Below are 12,558 nucleotides of genomic sequence, written 5' to 3' on the forward strand. Positions count from 1 at the left end.
AAGAATGCCAAATCATTAGTCACTACTTAGTAGCCAAATTACCGACTATTAGAAAGAGTTGCTACGTAGTCGCCAAATTAGCTGCTTTGATCCAACAAAATTAAGTTCTTCCCATTTAGTCGTATAATGGTCGTTAATCAATGACTACAATACCGACTATTGTATTTAGTCGGCAAATAACGTCTGAGTTACGACTAATGCTACGCAGTTGTAAAATAGTCGTAAGATAGTTGGCAAATAGTCGCTTAATTTTCCGACTACGCATTTAGTCGCCAAACATAGTCGTAAATACCCTGTTTTCTTGTAGTGTATATAAACTGAGAACAGTCATTGTAGTTCTTTTATGCATTGTTTGTGAATTGTAAAAGTGACATATGTGTTGCTTGGGAGATAGAGTTGATGAATCGGTGATGTGCCGGTGGCTCTAGTCTTGTATAAACAGTGTATCACACAGATAAGAAGTGAGATTGTGTTCTTCATTCTTATCATCATACATCGTTACTACACAAAAATCTATTGGTACAATGCATATGCTGAGTCTATTAAACCAGAAGATGTTGAATTGGAGTCTCCGCTTGATATAACAAACAAAAGATGTCTTCCACTGGAGGAAATTCGTGGTGCTGGGTAGACCAAAGAAGTCAAGATACCTTTCTGCACTTGAAAAGGCGATGGGTAAAAAACTATTCAAAAAAAAAAAAAAAAGAAGTTCTGTGAGAAGTCATCAATCCAGAAGTTATGTAAACATCATACATGTTCACAATGTAAGAAGGCTGGACATAATCGTGCAACTTGCAATAACATTTAATTATTTTTTTCATCAGGTTCTTTAACATATTGTTTGAGGATTATGCTTTGGTTTTCAGATTATCATTACGTAGTTTAATTCCAAAGGCCTGATACCATCGATTATTAATGAAGTGTCATATTCATTTGAAGTTGCATGTGGTGGCTACCACACGTGTTGTTACAACTTACAAGTAATACTATATATATATATATATATATATATATATATATATATATATATATTGAGTCGTTTGTGTATACTGCACATGCATGTCCTGCTTAAATTTCCTTTTGTTGTTCTTTATAGAAGCACATGAATGTCCCTGCTTAAATTTGATTATCAGATATGGAAGACTGTTCAAAGCATCATTGAAAAATATAATCATCATTTGAAATGTAAATTTAAAGTCTGTAAAAATCTGTAACGCACAGAATATATGAATATTGTGATAAAAATGAAGCAGCCATAACTAGTCAAAATAAATGAAAAATCAATATGAATGTAATAACTCATGGTCTCCAATTGGGATTGGGTTAGAGACTGTTCGACAATCTTGCTCCGTCTCGTCAAAAATCTCAGCTGCAAGCTTCTCTCTAACCATTTTGATGCTTGTATCAGATAGAGGCTGCGTAAACTCAGCGTTTAAAGCATGGCATTCGACAAACTTTATGGCATATATTCCACAGTCACCCACTTTATGCATTTAGGGAAAGTTGGTCCGCGGCCGTCGAATTTTGTATTGCTCGACACTCATTTTTGCCTTTTCTATTGATGATGCAGCTGCTCGAAGTAAATGTGGTAACATATGAGCTATTGGCTTCACCGCTGTGACAATATCTTCATTCTTACTACCTTTATACCCACAATCAAAGACATCAACAGAGCGATTCGGGATAGAAATGAACAGTCCTACCCAATGGTCGTTATTGACATGGAGAACACCATAAATATCATCCACCTCTGTCCTCCATTTCTTTCCTGTTTTAGCAAATGCAAGTAATTCCCCACTAACATATTCAAATGATCCGTTAGGAAAAATAGGAAGTGCTTTTGACTCTAGAAAATCCTTGTAACTTTTAGACCAAATTGCTGTGAAATAAGCATCTGTAAAAGCAATCCTCTCACTTCTAAACGCTTATGGATTCTTCATTAATCTTAATCGCAGCAAGTTCATGCCACTGTTAATATGCTGTTAAAAATGGACATAATAGATTATCATAAGAAAGCATAATATACTTGAAAAAAACTAAAACATGTTATTATTGAATGCTATAATAACCTCTTCATTTAGCCACTTTTGAGGAGTTCGCAGAAGATGAAAAAACTCCACACCACTTTGCTGGGAGCCAATAGGGTATTCACTACAAGCTACCAAACGTTTACTTATTAAAAAAACTGCAAGAGAATCACTACATTAGTCATGATGGGCTCGAACTTCATGCACGGCCCACGCGCGTACGGCGGCCTAATCCTCGCTATGAGGATTAAGTCGACTTTGTTCTTGGTGTTCTTTTGTTTTGGTTTTCTTTTACGTTAGGATAATTATGTTTGGCCTTTGGTGTTTATCTCTTGGTGTTCTCCTTATCTCTTTGGGACTCAATAGTCTCTTCTCTATATAAATCAATAAAACAAACCATAGAAGGTAGTCATAACTACCTATTAAAACCCTTGGTGTCTTGTGTTCTTTACTACTCTGATTGGGACCTATCAATTTGGTATCAGAGCGGCATTCAGCTTTTGATTCGGACCACTTGTGGTGTCAAGAGCAAATTCTTTATTCATCAAACCTTTGATTCGGACCACTATTGGTGCTATCAAACATGGCGGGAACTAACAAAGAGAGGATCGAAGACATGGAAGCTAATGTGAGCAACAGAGAGAGAGTTGGGGANTAGAAGGTAGTCATAACTACCTATTAAAAACCTTGGTGTCTTGTGTTCTTTACTACTCTGATTGGGACCTATCAATTTGGTATCAGAGCGGCATTCAGCTTTTGATTCGGACCACTTGTGGTGTCAAGAGCAAATTCTTTATTCATCAAACCTTTGATTCGGACCACTATTGGTGCTATCAAACATGGCGGGAACTAACAAAGAGAGGATCGAAGACATGGAAGCTAATGTGAGCAACAGAGAGAGAGTTGGGGATACCGGGCGAGATGCAACCTCTCATACAAGAATATGAGGACTTATTTCGTGTTCCAACATCCCTACCTCCTCATAGGAACATCGAACATCGCATAACCTTGCAGGAAGGCACGGATCCGGTAAACGTGCGTCGTTATCGCTATGCGCATTTTCAGAAAGAGGAGATCGAGAGGCAAGTGAATGATATGTTGCAAGCAGGAATAATTCGTACTAGTTCCAGCCCATTCTCATCACCGGTCCTACTCGTGAAGAAGACGGATGGGACTTGGCGGTTTTGTACGGACTATCGGGCTCTCAACTCAGTTACCATCAAGGATAGATTTCCAATCCCGACTGTTGACGACATGTTGGACGAACTTCATGGTGCAGTTTTCTTTACCAAGTTGGATCTTACAGCGGGATATCACCAGGTTAGAATGCATCCAGAAGATATACCGAAAACAGCTTTTCAAACTCATAATGGACATTATGAGTATTTTTGGTAATGCCGTTTGGCCTATGTAATGCACCGTCTACGTTCCAGGCGTTGATGAATGATATTTTCAGACCGTTTATTTGCTGCTTTGTGTTGGTATTTTTTGACGACATTCTTATCTATAGCTCTACTTGGGAAGCACATCTTGAGCATGTTGAGCAGATTTTTTCGATTCTACGTCAATCACAACTGGCGGTGAAGCTTAAGAAGTGTGACTTTGGCCAGCGGGAACTGGAATATCTTGGGCACATCATCTCTGCTGAAGGGGTGAAGGTTGATAGAACAAAGATACAGGCTATGTTGGATTGGCCAGTACCCACGACGATCACGGAGCTTCGCGGATTCCTGGGTTTGACAGGATATTACCATAAGTTTGTCAAGGACTATGGGCTAGTTGCACGCCCTCTCACAAATTTGCTTTGTAAGGGTGGGTTTGTGTGGAGTACAGAGGCAGAAGAGGCTTTCTCGGCCTTGAAGGTGGCGTTGACTACAACGCCTACACTGGCATTGCCTGATTTTTTGATGCCGTTCGTGATTCAAACAGATGCTTTGGATGAGGGAATTGGTGTTGTCCTGTCACAAGCGGATCGACCAATTGCCTATATGAGTCGAGCTTTGGGGGTGACTAAGCGCTCTTGGTCAACATATGCACGCGAGATGCTTGCGATAGTCATCGCAATCAGGACATGGAGACCGTATCTCTTGGGGCGACGATTTGTCATACAAACCGACCAGAGTAGTCTACGCTACCTTTTGGAGCAACGAATTTTGACTCCTGAACAACATAAGTGGATGGGAAAATTGGTGGGATATGACTACAAAATCACTTACAAACCCGGCAGGCAAATGTGGTGGCAGGCGTGTTGTCACGGGTTATGGGAAGCCCGGAACTGAACGGGGTTTTTGTTCAGCAGACAAGTCTCTGGGATGACATCCGCGAGCTAGCCAAGGAGGATGTTTATATGTAGAAGATTGCAAAGTTAGCAAGTTCAGACTCTGGCAATCCTTATTCATGGCGTAATGGGATGTTATGTTACAAGAATCGGGTGGTGGTGCCACCATCGTCGCCGTTAATTGCTCAACTATTGTGAGAGCACCATGACACGCCCATGGGAGGTCACTCCGGTGTTCTCCGCACCTATAAAAGGTTGGCACGACAGTTCTATTGGCCGTCAATGCATCGTACCGTGAAGCAACATGTAGCGGAATGTGATATCTGTCAGCGTGCCAAATCATCTTCACTTGCGCCAGCGGGACTACTACAGCCGTTACCGGTTCCTGATCAAATCTGGGAGGATGTCTCTATGGACTTTGTCGATGGCCTCCCTCGTTCGAATGGTCATAAATCGATCATGGTGGTTATCTAAGTCTGCCCACTTGGTCGCTTTAGCACACCAGTATACTGCTAAAACAGTGGCTGCCAAGTTTGTCGAAGCTGTAGTTCGGCACCATGGGATGCCTCGGTCTATTGTAAGTGACCGTGACCCAATCTTTGTGAGTTTGTTTTGGAGAGAGTTTTGGAAATTGGCGGGAACGCAGTTGCGGATGTCCTCGGCTTATCATCCGCAGTCGGACGGCCAAACCGAGGTGGTTAATCGGTGTATCGAGCAGTTTCTTCGGTGCTTTGTTCAGAACCGTCCCACACAGTGGAGTTCTCTCTTGCCTTGGGCGGAGTTTTGGTACAACAGAACGTATCATTTGTCTACGGGAACTACTCCGTTTCAAGCATTGTAAGGTCGCGCACCCCCGGCCATTCCGTCGTACGAAGTTGGGTCTTCAACTCTCGCCGAGGTTGATGAACAGTTGGCAACTCGGGAGGAGTTATTATCTGAATTAAAGCGACACCTTCACTCTGCTAACAATCGGTCCAAGCAACATGCAGACGCCAAGCGACGTGACCTACAGTTGGGGTGCGGTAGCTGGGTTTACCTGCGCCTTAAGCCGTATCGACAATGGTCAGTTCTCCGGCATACTTCGCAAAAGCTTTCTCACAAGTACTTTGGACCGTTTCAGGTTGAGGCCAAGATTGGAGTGGTGGCTTATCGTCAAGCGCTGCCGGCGGGTTCTAGGATCCATCTCGTGTTTCATGTTTTGCTGTTGAAGCCCTACATTGGAGCGACACCACTGACACCGGGGGAGCTTCCGCCACTGCGTGAGAATGGTTATCTCCATTTGCAACCCGAGAAGACTCTCCGTCGGCGGCAACTGCAGGTCGGCAACAAGAAACTGTGGGAGTTGCTGGTCAAGTGGAAAGGGCTGAGTGATGAGGATGCGACGTGGGAAGAGGAGGAGCAAGTTTTGGCGAGTTTTCCTGCCTTTGATCCCAACCTTGAGGACAAGGTTGTTCTTCGGGGGAGCGGTATTGATGGGCTCGAACGTCATGCACGGCCCACGCGCGTACGGCAGCCTAATCCTCGCTATGTGGATTAAGTCGGCTTCGTTATTTGTGTTCTTTGGTTTTGGTTTTCTTTTACGTTAGGATAATTATGTTTGGCCTTTGGTGTTTATCTCTTGGTGTTCTCCTTATCTCTTTGGGACTCAATAGTCTCTTCTCTATATAAATCAATAAAACAAACCAGAGAAGGTAGTCATAACTACCTATTAAAACCCTTGGTGTCTTGTGTTCTTTACTACTCTGATTGGGACCTATCAAGTAACATGACAGTCACGTAGATAAACAACTTACTTGTCCAATCGTAACCAATCGTCTAAAACTTTAACTTTTTGCACATCAACGGGTGCAAATGGATCATATCCACGTCCAACAATTGCCATTGACTGGTTTTCTGTTTTTATGATACCTACAGCAGGTTGCGTACCTCGATATGGTGGTAGTAGAGACGGCCCCGACTTCGTCTCCCTTTTACTCTTCTCTCGCACAATTTTAGTATCATGGTTAGTTTCCATGATTTGATTGTCTTACCAATTTTCTTCTGTTTAAATGTTTCTATATTAGAAACAGTGGGTTGAAATATCTTTAATGGAGAAGATTGTTGCGGCTGCTAGTTGCAGTTGTTTTTTGGGTCTCGTCCATCCACTAAACTCTCTTCATCTGAATCGACCACTTTTTGTCTTGTACCATTTAGTACATCTAAGTTAGCATGCATGTCACCCACATGAGTTTCTTCATCGTCACTAAAATCTCTTAGCTTGTATTCTTTTAAAACCTACATATACAAGAACCATGAAATTAAATATTAAATAGTAATCCATGTAAAATAACACCTACGATATGTTAAAATTTTCATATTAAAATACGGAAAAATATATCAAAACAAGATTCTTATTACTATGACTTACCTCATTAGTCTTTAACTTCTCACTTAACAATGTTATTTCTTTCTCGAGAAGATCAACTCTTAAGCGCATCAATTTAATGATTTGTTGCTGGTTTTTCATAGCCTCTAATTGAGCCTCAAACACCTCAATCCTTTTTGTTTGTTGGTCGATCCTCAACTGTAGCGTTTCAACAGATTCACTAGAAATAATTGATGCTCTTGAATCCAATGTGTTTTTCATAGCCATTGTATCCACCTCTCTTTTATGTTTCAATGATATCTTTATATCATCGTCTGTTCTGTTTTCCTCTTCAGCTTTTCCACATAATTCTTCCACTATGTTCTCTTCCAATTGTAAATCAGTCAAACCATCTTCCACCCAACTAACAGATTGCAAACTTCCTTCTTTTCATATGGCTTCAAGAAGAGCATCAATTTCCTTGTCAACAACAACATCCTCCCAAACAGCAGAAGTTAAATGTTTGACTATAACTTTTTGATGTTATTCTGCAATTCAAAGTAAAACACATATTAATTTTTCTCAAGATGAGACAAATTAAATCAGCACCAATAATAAAATTTCTCAAGCTATGATAGATTAAATCAAGACAATTGTAAAACACAAGTAACAATATACATACCTCATCATTAACTACAGTGGTATGGATATCAATGTTACTTTTTCCCTTTGTACCTTTGAACTTTAGAAGGGGAGGGCCATCAACATGTTAAGGGCGACCAATCTTTGTTCCGAGACCGGGAACAAGTGTGTAAGCCCATATTTGAATCTCTTGTGTAAATCCATGTATTGTGTATGATTGCGCATTATAATCGATTCGTTTCACAGACTCAATAAGCTGTTTGAAAACCATTCTACCAAGGATATTTTTTGAACTTGGGCAAATCAAAAACCATTCGAGCTATTTGAGAACTAAGCCGCTTCTTATCATCATAGCCTAAAATAACAAATGCTATAGTTAAGTATGCAAACCGAGTTTTGTCGTCTTCATCTGACCAAATAGCAACATCTTCACACTCTTCTCAAATCATTTTTGCAGGGATTCGTCTTTCCTTTGATTTTCAACTTTTTCCACAAATCTTTATGCAGTTTAGCTTCTACGTCAACCTCACAATCATCTGGAAAAGGTGCACAATCCAAAGCTGTGATCTCTTCGAACTCCGACAAAGAGAATCGAGCTGGTTTATCACCAAACAAACACCAAATCTCATATTTTTTCTTGCATACAAGTTGTTTCGCAAGAAGATATTCAACAACCTTAGAAGACCATGTGAATTTATTATCAACAAACCGTACGATGACTCCAAGAGGAGATTCACGGATGTTGTTCCACACGTCTTTCCAACTGCACTTTCCACATCTTCCAAAAAGTCAGTCTTCCTGTGATAATTGATGCTTTTCTTGGGTTTTGGTTCATAACCAAGTGAAAACAAACGGAAAGGAAATCCTAAATTGATGTTTGTTTGTGCCTCCATCCTGTAAAACGTCCATAAAATTAATAAATAATCAGAAAAAGTGAAAAGTAGAATACAATCTATTCATAGATAAAAAGTGTAAGTATTTAGTTGGATCGTGTTTGTCATCCTAGAAGTAAAAGAAATAAAACCCCCACGAACAGAGAACATAGAACAGAGAATTCAATTGTTTAATAGAAGTTTTAATCTAAACAAGAACAGAGGATCTAGAAACGAAATCGGAGGATGGGGGTTCATAATTAACAATAACCCAACCCAGAAATCCAATTAACTTGAAACAACTAAAACTAGTCAATAAGGAAAAAGGCATGATATAGTTTGTCATTCAAGAAGTAAAAGAAGTAAAACTCCTTTGAACAGAGAACAAAGAAAAGAGAACATAGCATTGAATTGCTTAATATAAGTTTTAATCTAAACAAGAACAGAGAATTCTGAAAACGAAATTGGAGAATAGAATTTTATAATTAACAATAACCCAGCCCAGAAATCCAATTAACTTAACAACTAAAATTAGTCAATAAAGAAAAAGGCATAAGAGATGGAGTAAGAGATCTTACTTTGGTAGTGGTTGTATATGGAGAAGGATGTTTCACGTTTTGAAGCGGCAAACACATGGAAAATCTTCCAAAATTTATTTGACTAATACTAATACCAAATTAGGTCTTAAACAATTAATATATTTTCATAAATATTTAGAAATTAGATTTTAATTTAATAGTTTTATGAAAAAATCATTTGACATTTTTATTTTAAAAAGAAAAAGACAAAAAACAGTTTTGGTATTATAAAAAATTATTACACAAAAAGTAAGTTAGTCTAGCAATAAAAATAAAAAGAGATTACCCTGACTATTCATTAATAAAACTGGGTTATCATGGGTAATTCTCTCCCTTTTAATAATGTGAAATCAACATCTTCTACAACTCCACGATTTCAATGCGATTTCTTTGTCCACTGCCTATGTGTAATACGTGTAATAATAGCATGCCATATCTTGTCGTCGATCATGTATTTTTTTTGTTTCTTTAATTTTCCCATAAGTGTTTCTATTTTATATATGCCATATCCCGTGGCATGTAATATATATATATATTAGATAAGGACTCGCCCAATGTGCGGATTTAAAGTTTTGTAAATAAAATTAAATTTTAAAAATATATATTAAAATTTATTGTATATATTATTTATATATATATATATATATATATATATATATATATATATATATTTGCTATAATACACTGATTCATATCTATATACAAATCTTTTATGTATATTACCATTAAAAGTGTATTTTTTACACCTAGGTATACTGTATGTTACAAATTTATTATTTACCACCACCTAGAAATTATCTATATGAAAAAATTAACCCCACTATTATATGTATCTTTACATTCAATTTTTCATAATTTCTTTAATCGCTAAAATTGTTAGCTAAAAAAACATTTTAAATAAAAAATTAATTACATCACAATACACTTATGGAAAGAACCTCGGTTCTGCCTTCCTCCCTTGTGGAGAGAACCTTCTGTCCAACCTGCTTCACCTTGGAGAGAACCTTCGCTCTGCCTTCCTTCCTTGGGGAGATAACCTTGCGTCCAACCTCTCCCACCTTCATCCCTTGGGGAGATAACCTTGCGTCCAACCTCCTCCACCATAGAGAGAACCTCGGTTCTGCACTCCTCTTGTGTGGAGAGAACATATTCATTTCTTTTAGCTATCTCAAAGTGGCTTACTCTAGAAACCAATGAAACTAAAGATCCTTTTCCAACGTCACAAAATCTTTTGATAGTAACTAATGTTAAATTTCCCAATGTATTCATGAAAGTTTCTTTAACACATCATGATGTAGTCTCTGTCTCCTAGCTCCTATGAATCTATCAACAACGATTTATGTTTTTCCAATCTATCTATGTTTATTGTAGGCTTGTGTTTGATTAGCTTATATGATCCAACCATTAGGTTGATGATCTTATCATCTTTATCTCCTTTTGAGATTGAAAGAATGGTAACAATTATGTTTGCACAAAAAAAAAAAAAATCTATGACTAACCAATCAAGGTTGAGAAGTTAGAAGAAAATTAATTTGACATAATTAACGAAATAATAGAAAATTATAAGCACGGTAATATATGAATCTCAAATAATTCAAAAACGTAAATATAAATTAAATAAAATAATCTAAAACTACTACAATAAATTTAAAAATACAGTATTAGAAAAAGAAGATGCATACATTAATCTTCTATTTTTTTTTGGGTCAACATACTAATCTTACTTATTCCAAATTGAAAAGGTAGAAAGTAGGAGTATATTTTGGTTTAAAAAAATAAGAAAAATTTGTCTTCCCATAAAAGAAGTTTGACCAATAGAACAAAGTTAAAAGCAAAAATTTTGAATAAATTATTTTGTTAGATGAATAATATGAGAAGATCTATGTTTATATAGAAGTGAGTATTTACATTTTTTAGAATTAATAATTTTCTGTATATTTTCTTTAATCCCTTTTCTATTTTTATTTTATGTGAAAATTTATTCCAATGGGCTCATTGTTTTTTTTTTAAAATTTCTTGCTTCCCACTTTTTTGTAAGAGGTACTATGTTCGACGATAAGAACGCTTTCTGTTTAGTTGATCTAGTGTTATATAATCTCTGTTGTTATCTTGCATTTGTGTATTTTTTTTTTTAATGCTACCTATCCTGTAAATTAATAGAAATAATAATAAAACCGTGAGAAATTTGTTAATCCCAAAAACCTTAGTTATTATGCATAAGAAACTTTGTCAACACTTCAAAGTCAAAGATTGCTTAGTATGCATTATGAAAGTGAGAAATGAAACAAAATTCAAAGAAACAACGACGAAAACACATGGTAATATATAGAAATTTTTTTATATATTATTTTTAAACAGTATGTATATTATTTTTATAGCAAGCCATCTCTCGCCGTGACATAGAACGTGTTTATACATATATAGTTATATTAATAACATAATTTTTATTGCTATAAAATTAACAAAATAGGTGAAAACTTTACATAATGCACTAAAGGTTTAAATGTCAACATGCATTAACAAAAACAAAACTTGACAGCATGGGAAAACTTTGGTTTATATGAAACGACCGACCTTTTTTTTTTTTTTAATAAATAATAATAATAAATACAATATAATAAATAGAACTACAACTAGTGGTCCCATACCCACTAGCCACCTAACCACAATCACAAACATCAGCGGAAATAACAACACCAACATAATATTCAATAATACTCCAATAAAAACCAATAACCATAATCTTCAACAAAAATCAATTCAAACAACAAGAAACAAGGAACCAGCAACCTAGCAATGTTTCTAATGACCCAACTCTAGCAACCTAGCAATGCCAGACAACATCCAATTGAGTCCCTAGAACATCCTCCTCTTCATTGCCTTGATTCCACGATCACACTTTGCCTTTACCTGCACCACAAACACAAATTGAGATGCATGAGTATTTGATAAACACTCAGTGAGGCAATCCTCCCATCTACTGGGCTATACACACAAGCAACAATGATTCCAAAGTTCCAAGACAAGCAACAAACAAACACACAAACCAGGAAATCAAACATCGACTAACTGGAAGGGAGGTGTCGACCGACACCAGCCAAGTGTCGATCGACACTGGCTCAGTGGTGTCGACCGACACTACCCCACAGTGTCGATCGATGCCCAATTTTCTGGTGTCGACCGACACCAAGTGGTATCGATCGACACTCCCTCTGCAACTGCGATCCGCACGAAAACGAGAGTCGAATCTCACTTCCGAAACTCCTCCAAATCGCCCAATACTCACGACCCAAGCCCTAAACCTCCGTAGGAACCTGTTTCAACCAATCCCAAGCAAGAAAAACACACAAACAAGCAAGAACAAGCAAGAACAAAGGAATCAAAGGCTTAGATAAGCCATGGTCATGCACTCACCTCTTGGAAGGAAGATTTAGACCAACAGAAACGAATCCAACACTCCTAGCAACCTTCCAACACGTTCCTAGCCTTGGATCTTCAATCCCACAGCAANCACTCCCTCTGCAACTGCGATCCGCACGAAAACGAGAGTCGAATCTCACTTCCGAAACTCCTCCAAATCGCCCAATACTCACAACCCAAGCCTAAAACCTCCGTAGGAACCTGTTTCAACCAATCCCAAGCAAGAAAAACACACAAACAAGCAAGAACAAGCAAGAACAAAGGAATCAAAGGCTTAGATAAGCCATGGTCATGCACTCACCTCTTGGAAGGAAGATTTAGACCAACAGAAACGAATCCAACACTCCTAGCAACCTTCCAACACGTTCCTAGCCTTGGATCTTCAATCCCACAGCAA

The sequence above is a fragment of the Camelina sativa genome, chromosome 9, assembly GCF_000633955.1.
Source record: "Camelina sativa cultivar DH55 chromosome 9, Cs, whole genome shotgun sequence".
In the NCBI taxonomy this organism is placed as follows: domain Eukaryota; kingdom Viridiplantae; phylum Streptophyta; class Magnoliopsida; order Brassicales; family Brassicaceae; genus Camelina; species Camelina sativa.